The following is a 17,946-nucleotide window of genomic DNA, read 5'->3' on the forward strand; positions in this document are numbered from 1 at the left end:
AACACCAAACACGTTCCGCAGCAACCTCAGGGGTGGTGGGAGCCCACGCAGCACTGGGAAGCCATCAGAAATGAGGAGGATGCTGTGGAAAGACACCCCTGTTGCAGCCCCTCTTGCCCAAGTGGAAGAACTGATGCTGGCGAAGGATGTAGAGAGAAATTCCAGCTCTGGAGCGGGTGGCCAAGCCCTCCTCCCCTTCAGCATCCTTCCTGAGGGATGCAGCTGGGGGAAACCTGCCCGTTTTGCACCAAAACGGAGCTGCTTTCATTCAACTCAGCGCTGTTCTCCCCTCTCCGCTGCTGAGCAGCGTGAAGCGAACGCCGAAGCCGCGCAGAGACCCCTTCGAAATCCCCAGCTCCACTTGTGAGCCAAGAAATATTTAAACCCTCCCTCCAGCAGCGGGCGGAATTCGGGAGACGGAAAGGGATTACGTTCCCGGCAACGCAAAGGTGGCTGCCCGCAGCGCCGCGGGATTTGTGGGCGAGGCAGATTTGCCGGTCGCACACAACGCCGGTCACACACGCAGCTGCCAAGCGCTGGGAGTAATGGGATTTTTCAGCTCAGTGGGTGGAACCCAGCGACGGGGGAAAAAAAATAAAAAAAAGCTTTTCTACACGGATTCAAAATGTACTTTTTTTTTTTTTCAGGCTACAAGAGAGAAAAAAAAAAGTGAGAATCTGTGTTTGGGTTAGCTGAAATGCGTCAGGCTCTGAAATATTAAAATGTAGAAATTTCTCCTTCTGTCTGGTGCTATTTAACTATTAAGTGTTTCTTTTCACTTTTTAAAAATCTGCCCTCTCATTGGCTGAGTTTATACCGTTATAAAAAACCTTGGTATTTTTCAATGGGTTTTTTAAGCTATTCATGGAATTTGACCTCAGCCTGTAAAATATTGGAAATCCAGCTTGTGGAGTGGGGAAAAACCAACCCAGAAGCCTTCCTCTGAAGAGATCTCGGAACGAAACGAAGGGACTCCTGCGGTGGGGTGTTCAACGTTCCTGCCCAGGGTCCTGGAAATTCCTCGTCCCACCGGCCACCATCTGAAGGAATCGGCGATGTCGCCCAACTTCTGCAAAATGAAGGATGGATGTATCCCTTCCGCACCCAAACGCCAGCCCGGGAGAGGAGGAGGAGGAGGAGGAGGAGAAAGGGAAGAATGAAAGATAAACAGGGGAGAAGAAAGCCGGGAAAGTGAGGAGGCAGTAGTGTGGAGCCATGATCCATTATTCATCCTCCGTGCTCCAGCGTTGGGTGTTATTATTACAAGGCACCACCACAGAATCCGGCTGCCTAATTTTTAATCACGTTGCTGCAGAAGTGCCAGCCTTTCTGATTAACTCGGGGATATAAATAGGAAGAGTTGTTTGGGGGGGGATTATTCCTGAGAGCGAAGGAAACAGAGCTAACCTTCACAAGCCTGGCAAGTTTAAAAAGAGAAGAAAAGAGAAGGGATCCATGACGGCTCAAATCCACAGGGAACAAGCCAGAGAGATGGATGACGTGTTGCTGGGGTCATCTCCAAACGGACACTGTGCTGAGACCTTCTGGGGTGGGGTCCAGAGGGGACATCCCCAAACGGACACTGCGCTCAGACCTTCTGGGGTGGGGTCCAGAGGGGACATCCCCAAACGGACACTGCGCTCAGACCTTCTGGGGTGGGAGGTGAAAGGCTCCAGCAGAAGGTCTCCTGCTCCTCCCAGCATACTCAGGACCTCAACTGGAGAACTGTTCGCTCCTTCGCTGCAGACAAAAGTTTCTGAGGAAACCATGACAAGCTTCTCCCCACCAACACCCTGGTTTTTCTGTCAAACGCAGGTTTTGCTGAATATTTAACCTGCTCTCCATAGCTGTGGGCTGCGTGGATGAGTGAGGACGCTTGGGGTCCCTGCCCCTTGCCCGTTGGAGAGCTTTGGGAAAACCCTGTTTTGCAGCGCATCAGCGTAACGAAACACAAATAAACGAGCGTTGCTCTCGGGCTGTGCATTCAGCAACTTCTTAAATGAGTTGGCTCGTCAGAGGCTTTCCCGCGCGCCGGCCCTGCGAGACTGAACCGTGTGATTAATCAACGAGACCACGCAGAATTATTCGGTGCCGAGCTCACACGCCGGGCTAGCACGGCAGCTTTGACTGAGAAATTACAGAGATGTCTCTAAACGCTCCCAGCAGCTGGCCAGCTGGACGGCGTCACAGGGAGCAGCAGGCAGAGCCTCAATTATTAGCAATATTTATTGAGATCACAGGATCCTCCAGGCAGAAGTCAGCTCCTGGACATGGAGAAAGCAAAAAGCCCTCCAGCCACCAGCACTTCTTCCTAATTAACGCTGACTGCTTTTTTTTTCTTGTTGTGGCTGGTAGTTCCTCGCTGTTGGGTTGGTGTAACAAGCCTCCTCTGCTCGGGACAGACCCCAAATGCTCGCCGGGGACGAAGGCCCACCCAGCTGGAGAGGTGGACACTGAAGACGGATCTGTAAGCTTTGCTCAGGTGCGGAGAAGTGTGTGCGTATTCAGACATCGTGTCGCAGGCTTGTCAAGAGGCGACTCTTGTAGACACGTTAGGCTTATGAGGGCATCACAGGATGCTTGCTCAGGGTGACCATAGCCCCGATCTCCACACAGCCGCTCGTTGTGTGGAAGTTTTTGTCATACATACCATGCAAAGAGCGTTTGCCTTCCCACATCCAACCTCTGCTCCATGCTGGGCGTTCCGAGTCCGGGTTTGCTGGCTGGCAAGGTGCTTGTGGAAGATCCTGGCCTGCTCCAAAAAGGAGCGGGCGCTTGCCCTCTGCAAGTGGTGGAGCTGTGACTTTGACAAGAAGCTTGGTGTTAATGACGAGTTAATTAGCTGCTGTGTCATTTCTGTGCTCCATTTGGGACCGGCACATCCTCTTCTCTGCGAGAACGCGAGGAACCGTGTCCTCTTTGCGTTCCTCATCAGCCTCGGGGGTGTTTTGCAGAGGCCGGTGGTCTTGCTCTGGAGATCTTGGAGGGGTTTGGCCATGCTTGTGGGCATTGAACTTGGCTTGGGACAAACATGGAGAAAGGCTGTAGAGCTGGCCAAAGGAAAAGAGCAACGTTCCTACCAGGTGAGATGGGAAGAGACTGGCTCGTTTAATTCGGCAAAATGAGGGCTGGGAGACTACAACTGGCTGCAGGGAAAGAACTGGGAGAAGACAAGGGGAAAAATAGGTGAATTTGGATGCCGGGGAAGAAAGAAGGCTTGGTGTTTCATCAAGTAGCTAGGACAGCTTCCTACAAGGAGGAAAAGTGGCTAGAAAACAAAACTTGGGGCTTGCCACGCTGGGTAAGAGAATCCCCTTGCAGGGATTGCGTTGCCGGCAGCGGTTTTCCAGCAGACAGGCCAGGGTCTCGCTGCATTACCAACCCTGAAGGCTACAAATCGTGAGGGCCTGAACCACCGCGGAGCAGCTTACAGCTGCACGAACGCTCAGCTTTCCATTTATCAGGACTTCACACGTTTGGGATTCTGATTCCCAGCAGCTCTTCTGAGCTAGGAAGGATAAAAACAGGCTCTCGGGTTTTGTCCAACACTTCAACGGCCGAGGTTTTGCTGTGTCTGAGTGCTGTCACGGGTTAGCTCTTCTGCAAGGAAAACAATCGGCAAAGCTTGCCCGTGTCCTCCTTCCTACGTAAGGCAGGCTGAAAAAAAACCCAATCCAGCGAGCGTTGCGCACTGACGATCGAGAGGCCACGGTGGTGCCAACTCTGGCATTGCTTCAGGGTGTGCTGCCAGCCCCTGGCCCCGCTGAGACTGGCGCGGGATGGACGGCCGGTGGCTTGGAGGATGCCCACGTGATGGGCACCCTTCCCGCGTCTCTCCGGTGCCGAGCCCTGGCAGGGTCACCCATCCTGGGAAGGGTGGCGATGGGATGGAGCTCTTGCAATTGCGTGGTCCATGCAACGCGGACAAGTCTTCATTAAGTCCTTGCTTGGCCAGGAATGGATAACAAAACGGGGACACCGTGTCTAGAGGTCCTCTGTTGTCCCTCCGTGTCCAGCCCCCGTCCAACCCAGCCCCGGTGCTGCTCCATCACCTGGTTCTTCTCGCTGAGCCTGGACAGCCTGAAAAATGCCAGGCAGCTGTGGGTGCCCTGGGAAAGGCAGGAGGAGAGGAAAGAGATGCAGGCAAACAGCACAGCCTGGGGAAAAGACGCTGAAAAATAAATCAAAAGAAACAAGGGGAGCAGGGAGAAAAATAGTGATGAAAGTTTAAACACTGCATCTCTGTCTCGGTCCTGTTTGTCTTGTGGCACCGAGGTGTTTTCAGCCAGCCACCAAAAATCCCCCCTTTTTCTAGATTTCTTTGGTCAGCAGCTGGATTTCTCCGGTGGGACGGCGTCCTGCTGGAGAGCGCAGATTCCTCAAACCCAGGAGAGCTTTGCAGAGGTGGCTTCACTCCACTGCCGCAAAGCTCTGCCCGACCTCTCCCCCTCCAAATCCCTCTCCAAGAGAACTATCGCTGTAACACTCCTTGCTTTTTCAAGCTGAGAGGGGTCCCACATTCTTCCCTACAGAGCCTTTTAAATATTTGATTTTTTCATGTCAGATTGGAATGAAACCAAACTTCAAAGTTCTGAAACCCTTTGTGAGACCCGGCTCGGGGTAGCGCCCATTTTTTGGAGAAAACACGATAAGGGAGCATGTGGGAGCGACGGCACAGTCTGTCTCCTGTCTCCCCTCAACTGTTGGATGTGCCTGAACCTTCTGGAAGGACAGGCAGGAAAAATCATTATCTACCCGATGTAGGCCAGCACCCCCCAGCTCTTCCTCCTCCTCCTCCTCCTCCCCTGCGCACGCGGCTGCCGGCTGCAGACTGACAGATCAGAGAACGCAGGCGAAAACCCCAATTCATTATTTTTCCCATATGTCAGAGATTTTAGAATATTTTTTAAAAAAAGGATTATTCCTGTTCTTTGTAAAAAAAAAAAAGAAAGAAAAAAGGGAAGAAAAAGGGAGTGAAAGCCATGAGCTGGCCCCCTCCTTCAGCCAGCTGCTGGTGGGAGCCGCTCTTAGGTCCTAGGCTGGGACTCAAGATTTGGGGCTTGACTACCTGGATCCGTCCTGAGGCTGCAAACGCCTTGACCTCTGTTGGCCAACCCCTCTCCTATTAATTAGCCGTGGGCTCCTGGATCAGGGGCAGAAAAAGGAAGAAGGCGCTTGCATTTCCAGCTCAGCGGCTCATTTTCGTCGTCGTGGCCCCGGCGCTGATGCCATCGCCCAGTTCCTGAGGCGCTCGGCCCTCTCCTCGCTGCGCGGTGTGCCCCAGCCTGGCCCAGCTGGGATTTGCAGGTACCAGCTCCCAGCCGGCTGCGCTGCCTGGCATTGCCCATCCCGTGGATGTGAGCTGTCTCCGACTTTTCACGGATGCACGACACTTGTTCCTTTGCTCCTACGGTTCCTCCGTCCCGGGCTGTTTGCGCAGCACGTGGATCAAACCGAGGGAAAGGACGAAGGTGATAACTCCGGGCGATCAGGAAGGGTGGCGTGCAGGATTTTTGGCTATTGCCTGTGCCACTCTCCATGGACACCTTGGATCTGACCCACCTGCCGCTGCGGAAGCTCCGATCTCGCCTTTGCAGCTTGGCAGCGATGCCAAGAAGATGGAGAGGAGCTCAGTCGACTCCAGCATCTGCATTCGGGTGCAGACGCTTGCAGAGCTGAGTTTGGAGGGATGGAGAGGCTTCCAGACCTTAAAGCATGGGTGGCTGGGATTGGGTGAGGATGCAGGGTGCTGCCTAGAGCTCATCTCTACGCCGTGGTTGTTAGAAACAAAGTTGAGCCATGTCTGACCTACCCATTTCAGCCCGGGCCAGGGCAACACTCCCGTTTGCAGGTCAGCAGTTGGAAGGCCTTGGAGATCCTTCCTTCCTAGGTGGGAACGGGCTGAGTGCGACGCTCTTTCCAACCTCCATCAGGGGAGATTCCCACTCGGATCCCTGGCTGGATGAGGAATCCAGGGCAGCTCACGCCGGGGAGATGGAAATGCGGCCCGTAGCGGTTGCCGGGACAAGGACGGCGCACGCGGGGGTTGGCTGGGAGCGGAGAGCTTTGATCTGGGTACCAGCCGAACCCTCCTGGGCGTACGACGCCATCAGAAATAACAAATGAAGACCTTGGAGAGAGACTGATCCCCTGCCACGTCCCAGATCCGTCAGCGCTACCCTTCACTCCCATCTCCCCGGTTCCGCGGCCGTGCAAAGCAGCTGGATCCAAAACCACCGCCCACTAACAGTAAAACAGCGAGAAGCGGGAGGTGCTCGTCAGCTTGGTGGAGCAAGGATGTGAATTAGGAGCTGCAGCCCCCGGCTCGTGGCAGGACACGGAGTTTCCTTTCTTTGCCATTACTCTTGGGGAGGTACTACCTACGGCTGCTCCAAAATGTTGGTTTTTTTCCTAAATAGGATATTGATTTTTCCTTTTTTTTTTTTTTGACTGATGGAGTGTTTAAGTGAAATTTCTGCTCCGGTGGAATTTTATTCTTTTTTAATTAAGGAATCAATAGCAAAAAAGGCAACAACATGTCAACAGGGGAAACATTTTGGTCAGGGACTCTTGTTCCTCTTGGAGGGTGAGGGGGATGGCGCCTCCGAGCAGGTTTGGCCTGACCCGGGAAATGAGGTGAGGAAAGAGGAGAGCGAGGGAGGGAGTCTGAGTGACAGCTCCCAGGAGATACTGCGGCAGAAATAGTTCCTTCTGATTTTCTGGTTGAGTTTTTTTTTTTCTTATTTTCTTGCAGTTCTAGATATTCTTCCTCCATCTAACATCTCAGAAAATGGCCTCAAGTTGCATCAGGGGAGGTTTAGATTGGATTGTAGGAAAAATTTCTTTACTGAAAGAGTCATAAAGCACTGGAACAGGCTGCCCAGGGCGGTGGTGGAGTCACCATCTCTGGAGGTGTTCAAAGACCGTGCAGGACATGGTTTAGTGGACATGGTGGTGTTGGGTTGATGGTTGGACTTGATGATCTTGGAGGTCTTTTCCAACCGTAATGATTATATGATGCTAAACACCACGGGTTGAAAGCGGCAGCTCCCCCATGTTGCTGCGTGGAGGGCTGGACCCGCCTCCCACCGCAAGGAGGACCTTAAAATGCTCGGCACGTCCCATCGGCACCAACCCTCCTGACGGCCGGCCACATGCCGCGGGCTGCCGGGAGCCCCCGCGTCACACCGCAGAAGATGGATTTCCCCGGCAGGGCGTGCAGATAGAGACGCTACTGGCGTTGCCAAAAGCATCCATCAAAGTCCCGCTCCTGCCTTCTGTCGTTTTAATCACTCGGGTCCCGGCTGCTGTCAGACGATGGAGAGAAAGGGAAGAGAGCGATGAGAAAGCGCAAGGGCAGTTCGTCTGAGGGGGATCAGCTGGGGGATGTGGCGGGGAGGGTGTGCGATGGTTGCTCCGTGGAGAAGGGAGGGGCTGAGTGGGGTGGGAATGCTCCTCAGGCATTCAGACCAGCTCTGGTAAACAAGAAGTGCTGAGTTAGCACAAAAGGGATGTTTGGAAGATGTCTAAACAGACATTTTGGGTTTTCCCACACCTGACCTTTCATTTGGGAAAGGCTCACGTGAAACGCGTGGATGCTCTCAGGAACGCAAATCCCTCCGCTGCCCTTTCCCAGCTTCGACTGGCACAACTGAGCTCAGCGGCCACGGGCAACGTCACCCGGCTCTGAACCCAAAGAGGGCTGTACCGGAAAGCCACCGGCTCCACCGCTTCAGGAGCTCCCGTTTCAAGATGCCATGCCTTAGTGAGCAGAGATGCAGGCAGCGGGTTAAACTGGTGGGGAGTGAGCAAGAAGAGGCAGAAAGCTGGGAAAAGGGGGACCCAGATGGTGGCTGCTGGGGAAACTGGTTGGGTGGGCACGTTGGCTCGGCGCAAAGCTCCTTCCTTCGGCCCCGAACCACCACACTGCCGCCGAGCAGGCGGTTCCCAGCCCTGTCCCGCAACCCCCTCCGGTATCCATGCCAGCCCGCCGGTGCAATCAAGCAAGCCTCATAATTAACTGAAAAATTAATGAGCTTCAAAAGCAGAGAGGTCGCTCAGAGGTGGACAAGGGAGGGAAGAGATGGTGGGAGCCAAGTCCTACCTGCTGAAGAAGGGAGACCCAAAGCCTGCGACCAGCCCACCCCGGCAGCAGCAGATTTAGGGGCAGTGTCCCACAACAGCCCCACGGACACGGACCCCACGCGAGCGCCCAACAAGCTCCTGCGCAGCCCGCTCCCCCAGAACCGGCCTCTCAGCAAAGTCTTCTCCTCTTTCCCAGCGCTGGCAGCAAGGACAGCACCGGGGGGGGGGGGCACTCCCAGCCCCCAGGCACTTGCCAATCATCCCCAAGATGCTCCGGCTAATTATTTTTATCCTTCATGAATCGCGTGGTGTGCAGGAGGTGCGGAAAATAGGACATTCTCGCCACCATTCCGTCTCCGGCGCAGGCTCATGCTGCCTGCAAATTGCCGCGCCGTGTCAGGGGATCACCGTCTGTAACGAGGCTGAGATTTCTGATGGGCTTCACGGCCGTCCGGGCTTCTTCCTCCCTTCCTTCCTTGGCCAGTAGCCGCGTTACTCCTCCCCCTCCTTCTTCACTGACCTTGGCGTCTGCAGCCGTTCCTCACAACAGGCTGGCAGACGCCTCTCAGGATCCATTTTACATCTTATTCACTTCTCATCTCCTCTCCACTTCTCTCAGCCAGGCCGGGCCGAGTTGGGCCCAGTCGGCTGCTCGGCGGGAGGCCAGAGGGTGAGGGGTGCAAGGCTCGCGCCTCCCCCTCTCTGCCCCCCGCTCAGCTGCTTCACATCTTCCCCCTTTTCCTGTTTTCCCCTACTTAAATACGTTATCACAGAGGCGTTATCACGGGACATTCTGCTACCAATTGGCTTGGCCTTGGCCAGCAGCGGGTCCGCTCTAGGCCCGGCCGAGTCCACGGAACAAAGGGGAGCGACTTCTAGCAGTTTCCTACAGAAGCTGCTACCTTAGGCCCCCCATCACTAACAAAACCAGAACAGCAGTGGAAAAAAAAAGGTTGTCTCCCCTTCCTGCCTTGCCTTGGGAAGTGGAAAGCGGTGAAGACCAGGAGATGAGTTTGTGGTTTCCCTGGGCTCAACACCTCCCACCCTGAAGATCTCTGGTCCTGACGGCTCAAAATGGTACAAGGTCCTTCAGGAGATGGAGAGGTGTTGGGCGAATGATGATGGCGATGGCGAGTTGGCCTGAGCTGGTGGTGGCAGCGAGCTGTAGGTGCACACGAGAGCCAACTGAGCAACGCCCGGGCACGTGAGGGTCTGCAGGAGCCGTGTCCACACACGGAGGAATTCGGAAAATGCGAGGGAGAGGGGAAAGCTTTTTGGAAGCAAGTTGATGAGACAGGTAGGGAATCTGCGAGCGGGGATGCTGGGACCGAGCCCAGACTGCCTCGTCACAGCTGGATGCAAAACAGCATTTGCATCAGGTTAAAACCTTGAGCAAACTGAAATCAAAGGAACATCTGCTGCTTTTTCATGAAGCTCGTGTTGACACCATGAGGCTCGTGAGGGTTGTAGAGCACTTGCCGTGGTTGCCCAGAGAGGCGGTGGATGCCCCATCCCTGGAAACATCCAAGGCCGGGTTGGATGGGGCTCTGAGCAACCTGATCTGGTTGGAGATGTTCCTGCTCCTGGCAGGGGGGTTGGACTGGGTGGGCTTTGAAGGTCCCTTCCCACCCAAATCATTCTGGGATTCTATGATCAGAGGAGGAGGACCATGGAAGGGCAGATGGAGAGGAAGGGGCTGCGGAGGGGATGGTGGCTTGACTTGCCACTGGCTCTTGAATTCTTCTGGGCAGGAGCTGGGCAGGTCACAGGCTGGTGGCACCCGGCAAGGTGCTGGGCGTTGCAGTTTGGGCAAAACAACCTCAACCGAGGAGCTCCCTCCACCTTGAGCTCTGTGACACCCAACCCGCAGCAGCCGTACTGTGCTCGGCGCATCGTTGCTCACTTCTCTTACAGCCCACATCCGAAATCCATTTGAAGAGCAGAGGAGCGGAGCCTTTCATCGCAGAAAAAACCAACACATTTCCAGTCCTCAGCGCTGCAGAGCTTCAGTGACCCCGGGATGCTCCGCCAATAACACAAGCGAAGCATTTTTATTTTCGCTAGAAATCCCCTCACTTCCTCGCGCAGCCTCAAGGCTTTGGGGACCCGACATCTGATTCTGGAGTGCCTCTTGTGCAGAATGGCAAACAAACCCTCGCCTCAAAGAAAAGGGGCTGTGCACACCCGCACACAGCCGCGCTCGCGTCAGAGCTTGTTTTGGGGATTGTTTGCGAAGAAAAAAAAACATCGAGGAGCTTTTCATCTTTGTCTGCATCCTTCTCTTTGCTTACCAAGGATGCGTCCTGACTGCAGTCACCTGCATCTCCTCAACCTGCTTTCCCCAGCATATCCCACCCAAGACGAGTGTCCCTGGCCCGTGCCGCAGTGCTGCCGGTGAATTCGCACGATCTGCAGCCGTGCCGGCGAGGAAAAGCCCAGTCTGTATGGGAAAGTTTGGACTGCCACTGGTTTTTGGGGAGCACAGCTCTGGGAGGAGCTGCAGGCTGGACTGCGCTGCAGGGAAACCATGGACTCACAGTCCAGATCTCAAGTCACCAATGTATTTGGACCACGCTGAGGCAGCGGGTGCCACTTTCACCCATCGGAGAGATGCCAGCAAGTGCTGGCTGCCATCTTAGTCCCGATATTGGTCACCACGCTCCAGCCCTCCACGGCTAAAACATGCGCCGTGCCAGCCTGCAGCGCAGGGAAACACAAGAGCATCCCTCTAAGCCTTTCGCCTTCCTCCAAACACACAAGTTGCCCCCGTAGCTCCCTCCCACGTGCGTTGCCTCGCCGTTTCTCAGGCTGTGGCTCACCCCGGCCGCGTTGCGTCCCGCCGGCCCCTCTCCGGGGAGCTCGCACGAGCCGATTAGGACCTGCAGCGTGACACTGCAATTCGCCACCCCCACCTGGCCCCAGTCAGTAATTGGCTTGTAATCATTTCTCCGGTGATTTCGCCTCCAGCTAAATCGCGGTCTCGCATCCCCAAAGATGCCTGGTGCACCCTGACCGCTCCCTGCTGTCCCCGTTTGTTCGAAGGGAGCGGCCGAGCGTCGGTGAGCTCCGCGGGGATGCCCGGTGCCGTGAGCACCGCAGCAGCGCCGGTGATTAAGACACCGATTCCTCTGTCCTCCGTTGCCGTGCTCCTGTAGCGAAGCACATGCGTTACGGGCCCAGGCAGAAAGCAATTAGGGCTGACAACGCGCTACAGAGCCCGGCTGGAGATCCTGACCGGGAACAACGCGGAGAGGTCGGGAGGGCGGTGAAAGGAGCAGGAATACGTTAAAAAAGGATGCTGCTGCTTCTGCCCTGGGTGGCTTTTTTACCAATTCCATTAACTTGTCGTTGTGCAGCGCTAGAGAAACAGGGGCCAGGAGAAACACTCATGCCGGGGTTCGGCTCTGCCATGCCTCTCCTCTTTTAAACCTTCCATGGTGCCTGGGATGGCATGAATCAGTTTAGAAACCCGGCTTGAGATGGCGTCCCCTCCCAGAAACCTCCCGTGTGCTTTCTGCAAACAAAAAACCCCAACATTTGCCAGTTTCCAAGAGTGATTTGCATGAAAGAACTGTCCCCAAAGCAACACAGCACTGTTAATTTTCCCCTTCACTGCAACAAAGCTGCTAGAGGGATGGAAAAGGACGCCAGAAAGATGTCCCAGCCCATCCCGGGTGACGTAGCTGGGTAATTCGCAGCTTGCGTGAATATTCCGGTGTGATGTGAATAGCCAACGCTCGCTTTCCTGCTCTGATTCCCCAGGGCAGGATCTGCAGGAGGAAAAACCCTCAAACGCGGCCATGGCCAGCCCCATCTCTGAGGAGCTGGAGCTGTGGGAAACTGGGAAAGGCCTGGGGTGCCAGAATGGGAGCAGCACAAACACCTTCCAGGGTGGTTCCCTCTGTCCACCTCTCCATCTCGGTGCCTCCACCCTGGAACCTACTGAGGGACCACACGTGCCACCACGGGGCGAAGTGACCTGCACCACCAGCACCAGCCGTCCTGTCACCCCACGAGCGGCGGGCAGGAATCCCCGCTGGCTGCCGGCTCCGCAGTCACGGAGAAAAGCAGGCAAAAGAGCTCAATGGCAATCATCACGCTTTCACAAGGAGGACAATGAACTCCAGCATTTTGGGCAGACGATATGGAATTTTTCAGTTTTCCAATGGCAAACTGAAAAAATGAAAGTTTCCTCCTCATTTTAGCTCACACATTTCTCTTCTTTCTTCCTCTCTGGAGGAAAGAAGTGGAAGAAAGAAGAGGACAAAGCCTAAAACCTTATCAAAGACTTCATCTGAGCTTCTTCCACTGAAACAAAGGAGGAAAATCATAGAATCATAGAATGGTTTGGGTTGGAAGGGACCTTCAAAGCCCACACAGTGCAACCCCCCTGCCAGGAGCAGGGACATCTCCAACCAGATCAGGTTGCTCAGAGCCTCATCCAACCTGGCCTGGAATGTTTCCAGGGAAACATTCAACCTGTTGCAGTGCTCCACCACCCTCACTGTAAAAAAAAGGGCATCTTGACCTGTCCACCGCTAAAGCTTTCACCCAACCACTGCGTCTTTAGCAAGCATCTTCCCAAAATCCATCTGAAGTACATCCTGCGTCCACCTCCCTCAAACGCTGACGGCGCGGTCTACACCACCAGTGTCCTTAGCTGCTGCAGAAGTAGTACCAGTCACTGCGCTTGGCCTGGTTTTCCACATCTAGGGGCCAACTGGGAACTAAAGTTCAAAGTGGAACCACCAGGATGGAGGTTCAGCCTGCAGACACCGCCTAGGCAGCGTTAAGCCAGAGCTAGGATGGAGCTCCCGGATTAAGGGAAAAAAACCAGGAGTCGCTACAGACGCAATGAGGGACCCCACGTTCAGCGCGACTTTGATCTGGAGGATTAGGACGAGGCAATCAAGGAGAAGTGGAGAAGTTGGTGAATCTGTAATAAGACGCCATTTGCAAAGCCTGTCAAATTAACGAATTTTAACTGGCAGGATAATTTATTCAAAGGCTGGGGCCGGAGTCTGTATTATTCATTACCTCACCGTTTGCTGCTGTGCTATTATTTGGGATGATTCAGCCAAGCAATGGTCCACGTACCCCACCCCAGCTGCATCAGCTACTTTCTGGGTTCCTAGAGCCAACGCTCCCAGAAATCACACTCCGCTCACCAGTAATTCTGCTTGTGCTGAAAAAAAAAAAAAAAAAAAAAAAATCTGATGATTATTTCATTTGGCCCATTTCTATTAAAGTAATCTCTAAATCCCTCGTGGCGCGATTCTTCCAAACGCCGCGCGCCAGCCTCCGTTTTGGACTTACGAGGTGCAAGCGCGCGGCGGGGTTCGCACCGCCGGGGGGACGTCTGCCCCTCTTGCAATTGCTCTGAGAAAACCCGCGCCCTCAACAGGAAGCGTGCGACGAGCGCTCCAAGCCGGCTCCCCGCGCCGCGGAGACCCGCAAAGTTATTAAATCTGAGCGGGGCGGGGGCTGCAAACGGCGGAGGTTGGGGTCTCGCCCCGTAGTTTCGTGGCTGGGGTTGCAGGAGCAGGAGGAGGCGGAGGAGCGAGACGGAGATGCGAACGTGGATTTCACGTGGAGAAACGGGCCGTGGCCGCTTTCCGTCTCCTTTCGCCCAGTCAAGTGCCGCAACCAACGCAGAGCATTGCGAACGGACCCGCAGGCGACTGTGGCAGAAAATTTAGAGATGCGGATGAAAAAAACTGCTATTCTTCATTTCCTCCAGTTAATTTTAGCCTAATTTGATCACAATGTTCTTCTGTAAATATCGGCCCCGCTTTAATAAGCCGGCATTCGCCGCGGAGGCCATGATTGCAGCGCAATTACCCAGCGTATCGTAAAAAGCTTTCTCTGCTAATTGTTAGGAGGAACTGGAGCCGCTCTGCGGCAGGTATGGGACTGCAAGGAGAGATAATTGCAACCAGATCTAATTAGTAATTAGAACAGACCTCTCCTAGAAATTGTTTTTTACTTAAATATTCTCCTAACAGACGTCGGTGCCGCTTTCAGGGGTCGCACATCCCGGGCCAAGGTGCGGGTGCCAGACCCGGAACCCACGCTGTGGGGTCCCCAGCCCGTGATGGAAAGCCTCAGCGCTGGTTTCTACGCCAGGGAGCAGGGAGAAAAAAAAAATGCAGCGAGGCAGGCGGAGACAGGAGAGGGTGCTGTCGCCGCAGCAACGGAGGCGCGGAGGGAAGTGGGGTGTTCTGGCGCTGAGGGGACTCGTAGGGTGGGGGGTCCCACTGCCTCCACCCGCATCCCCAGGGATGCTCTCCAGCTCGGAGATCGGAACAGCAGCAGAAATCTGAAAAGGTTTTGTTAGAAGAGATGGGATGAACAGGAGACAGGCGACACAGAAAGCTGGCAGATGGGCGGTAACGGCTCCGATTTCATTTTTCCATGGTGTTAACGGACACAAACCCTCCAAAGCTCTCCTGTGACAGAGAGGGAGGGAGCTCCAGGAGGGAGCCCCGCACCACGGTACATCGCCACAAACGGGGACACGCGTGGCCCGGGGGGCAATTTTCAAGGCAGCTGGGCTTGAAAGAAACGGTTTTGTTTCGGTGGAGATCTTGCCCAAATCAGGCTTTTTTCTGTTCAATGGTAGCACAATCCTTAATTCCAAAAGGGAAACTTTTCAAACCTCTGCAGTTTGACTCTTCTGTCCCCACCCCACCGCCGTCCCGCTGCGGCTGCCCTGGTGCCGCCGGTCGAGGACTGAACCCTGCCACCACCCAAAGCGCGGCAGAGGACGGAAGGAGGAGACGCGCAGCACGACCTCCGCAGCGTGGTCAGGCACGGCTTGGCTGCACATCTGCCCCGATCTTTTTTAGCGCAACCTCAGAAAATACGCAGCAAAGGATGGACAAGCAGGCAACAGTGATGGAAGAGCGGGCGACGTCCCAGCGCGCTCCTTCCTGCGAAGGATGGGCAAGAGAGGAGCTAGGAGTAATTAAACGCAGCTGAAAGGCGGACTGGATGGCCTGAAAGGATTTAATCTCTGAAATCTAGGTTCTAATTACTGTTTCTGACCCATATTAGCCTAAGCTGATGCACTGGTTTTTTATCCCCTTATTTCCTCCCAAGCAGAGCTGTCTCCGGGGGCTCAGCGCGCAGCAGAGTGAGCTCACAGCTGGGTACGGTCTAACTAGGCCAGCACTGCGGGACTTTATCATTTTTTTCTTTTTTCCTGCACGTCTCGGTATCATAACACCCACAGACGGAAAGGTGTGCGCGCGCGGTGAGGAGGAACGGCTGCGCGAGGAGCAAGAGGGAGCAGGATGCCGTCGGGGCCAAGGGGACATAACGCGGGGACCGGGCTCGGGCCTGCAGCTAAAGGCAGGTGGAAGGGAGAGGAGGATGAAGATGCGCCTGCTCTCCAGACGGAGGAAGGTGGAGGCCTTGGAGAGACCTGGGTGGGTGAAGGACAGTTGGCTGGTAACCTCTTGGGTTGCTGGAAAGCGTCCCTTACTGAACCGGTGCTTTGCATGGCGAAGTGTGTGGCTGGGAGCAGCGTCCCTGCTGCATCTCGACTGAGATGCGTACGGGAGGAAGAGGAGGGCACGTCAACGGCGTGAATCGCAAAGCAAGGCACGGAAGCTCATCCATCCCCTCCCGCCGTTGCGAGAGAGAGATGCTAATCCCAGAGTGCGATGCTAATCCCACAGCGGGACGCTAATCCCAGAGCGCGGTGCTAATCCGAGAGAGAGATGCTAATCCCAGAGTGCGATGCTAATCCGAGAGAGAGATGCTAATCCGAGAGTGCGATGCTAACCCAAGCAGCATGGCTGCACATTTTCTTAATCCAGATTCCTCCAGAGCAAGCCCACGCGGAGCACATCACTGCGATTCGGCCGCCGGCTCCCGCCGCGTTTGTTGCGGGCGGCTGGAGAGACGCCCACCACCTTCGACGTGCTCCGCATCCCGCCGCGTTATTGCCATGGCTCCCACCTCTCTCATCAGGGCTTCTCGCTCCGAGACGGCGCTGACCTTGATGCCTTCCAGTTCGAGGCCCCTCCATGGCAAAGTGATTCAATTAAGCCCTGGTTCACGGAGAGTGCTAAAAAAGAAGGGAGGGAGGGAAAAAAACCCAACCAACCCAAGAACAACAAAAAAACCGCCCTCGTGAGAATAATTTTCTTCTATGGATTTTTAAGAGCAGCGGCTGGAGAATCACTTTCTCGTTTTTGTGCTGTCTCTCCAGTCAATAAATAAGAGGGAAATAAAGGATTTCAGAGAAAATAGAATCCAGTCAAAAGGTAAATTGTGGTCTTAAAAGCCCCTAAGAGACTGTCACCGACTTTGAAATGTTTCCTAGTTTGAGACCATTTCTTCCTGACTCCGTGGTTTCCGCTCCTCAATTTGCATCTCGGGGAGGTAATCTTTAAAACTGATTTTCCCCTGGCTGCATTTCATCGGCACAGAAACTAAACAGGCTGCTGCATTACAGTAACAACGTCAACATTTCAGCCACCTTCGCCTTAATTATTCCTCTGTCTTGCCAACAGAACCAGTCAAACGAGATTTATATTTGGGTGAGGAGAAGGGGGGCCAAGATGTGCATGTGCGTGGATGGGTAAGATAACCTGGAAAAACCGATTTCTCCCTTGTAATGTGTCACACACCACACACACAAAAAAGCAAAATTAAAAAAAAAATACAGGAGGTAAAAGGTTTGGGCCATTTAAGTAATAATAATGTCAGCATTTCACCTGTCTCCTGCTTAATTATTTCCTTCTCTCAGCTCCGCCACCTGAACCAGCTCAGATAAGATTTCAGCGCGGATAAGGAGGAGGAACCTGCGTTCTCCAGAGCAGATAAGCCGCTTTTTCCAATGGAAAGGAAGAGAACACGGCACTAAAACCTTCCTGCCGTCCACTCCACATTTATCAACAGCCTCTTAGCAAACGTCTTTCCACTAAAAGCTTGGGAGGTTTTGCAAAATCCTACCGGGTAAGAGAAGAGCACTTGTAAAGATGAGAAAGGGAAGCTGGAGCGTGCAAAGCGGCTCATCGGCGTCTGTGTCCGGCCAACACACGCTCAACATCACCCCAAAAAGCACCAAGGAGGGAGAAGCTGGGGTCTAAGCCAATCGCTGCCCACCCTTCAGGAGAGCTCAGAGGTTTTGTGAAGGTCTCCTTACCCACGCCAAGTGTCCAAGCTTCCTCTGGAGTTGGCCGTGCTTGGAAGTTAGAGCCTTCAGGACCTCCTGCTCCATCCTTTTAGGTCTCCCTTCCTTCCAAGACATGCACATCTACCTTTGTCCATCACATAGCTGCTCTACAACATGGTTTGCTTCCCAGGACGAGCCAGCAGAAAACCTGGATAGTACATGAAGTCCTCCGTGACCTTGCAGCCAGGGAAAGAAGCTAGGTACGGAGAAGGCCTCTTGCATCGCTGAGGACGCGGGTCCGGCAAGCTACGGGGCCTGGAGGGTTTGTATTTGGGTCCAGCCCTGCAGCGAAGTGCTGGATGCCGCCTGCTTGCCGCTTGCTGCGGGTGCTTCCAGCTAAAAATCCCTGCCAAGCCGCGCGTTGGCGGCTGCCGACGCCTGCCCAACACGCCCGCAGATGGGCCGCTCGCCTGCGCGCAAACATTTACAAACACCTTGAGCGGCGCGCGAAGGCGCAGCAGGTTGCTGGAAGCCATCCATCCGCGGGAAGGAGCGGGTGCAGAGGCTCGGCGTCACGGAGAGATGCTGCTGCGAGCGGTGAGGAAAACGATGAGATGCTCGTGGCCGCTCTGCACTGCACGACACCGCTGATACCCCAGAGAAGCATTTTAAAAGTAAAAGAAACAGCTTTTTGGATAAAAAGCTGGGAGTCGCTCCACTTGTACTGCAGAGTC

General features: G+C 54.5%; 1 protein-coding gene across 6 annotated transcripts in view; it reads right to left on the minus strand.

Moving 5' to 3' along the window:
* Window positions 1-17,946, minus strand: part of KIRREL3 (kirre like nephrin family adhesion molecule 3) — a 282,072-nt gene that overhangs the window by 40,875 nt on the left and 223,251 nt on the right. The window lies entirely within an intron of this gene.

This window comes from Chlamydotis macqueenii, chromosome 24 (genome assembly GCF_036417535.1).
Source record: "Chlamydotis macqueenii isolate bChlMac1 chromosome 24, bChlMac1.mat, whole genome shotgun sequence".
Taxonomy (NCBI): Eukaryota; Metazoa; Chordata; class Aves; order Otidiformes; family Otididae; genus Chlamydotis; species Chlamydotis macqueenii.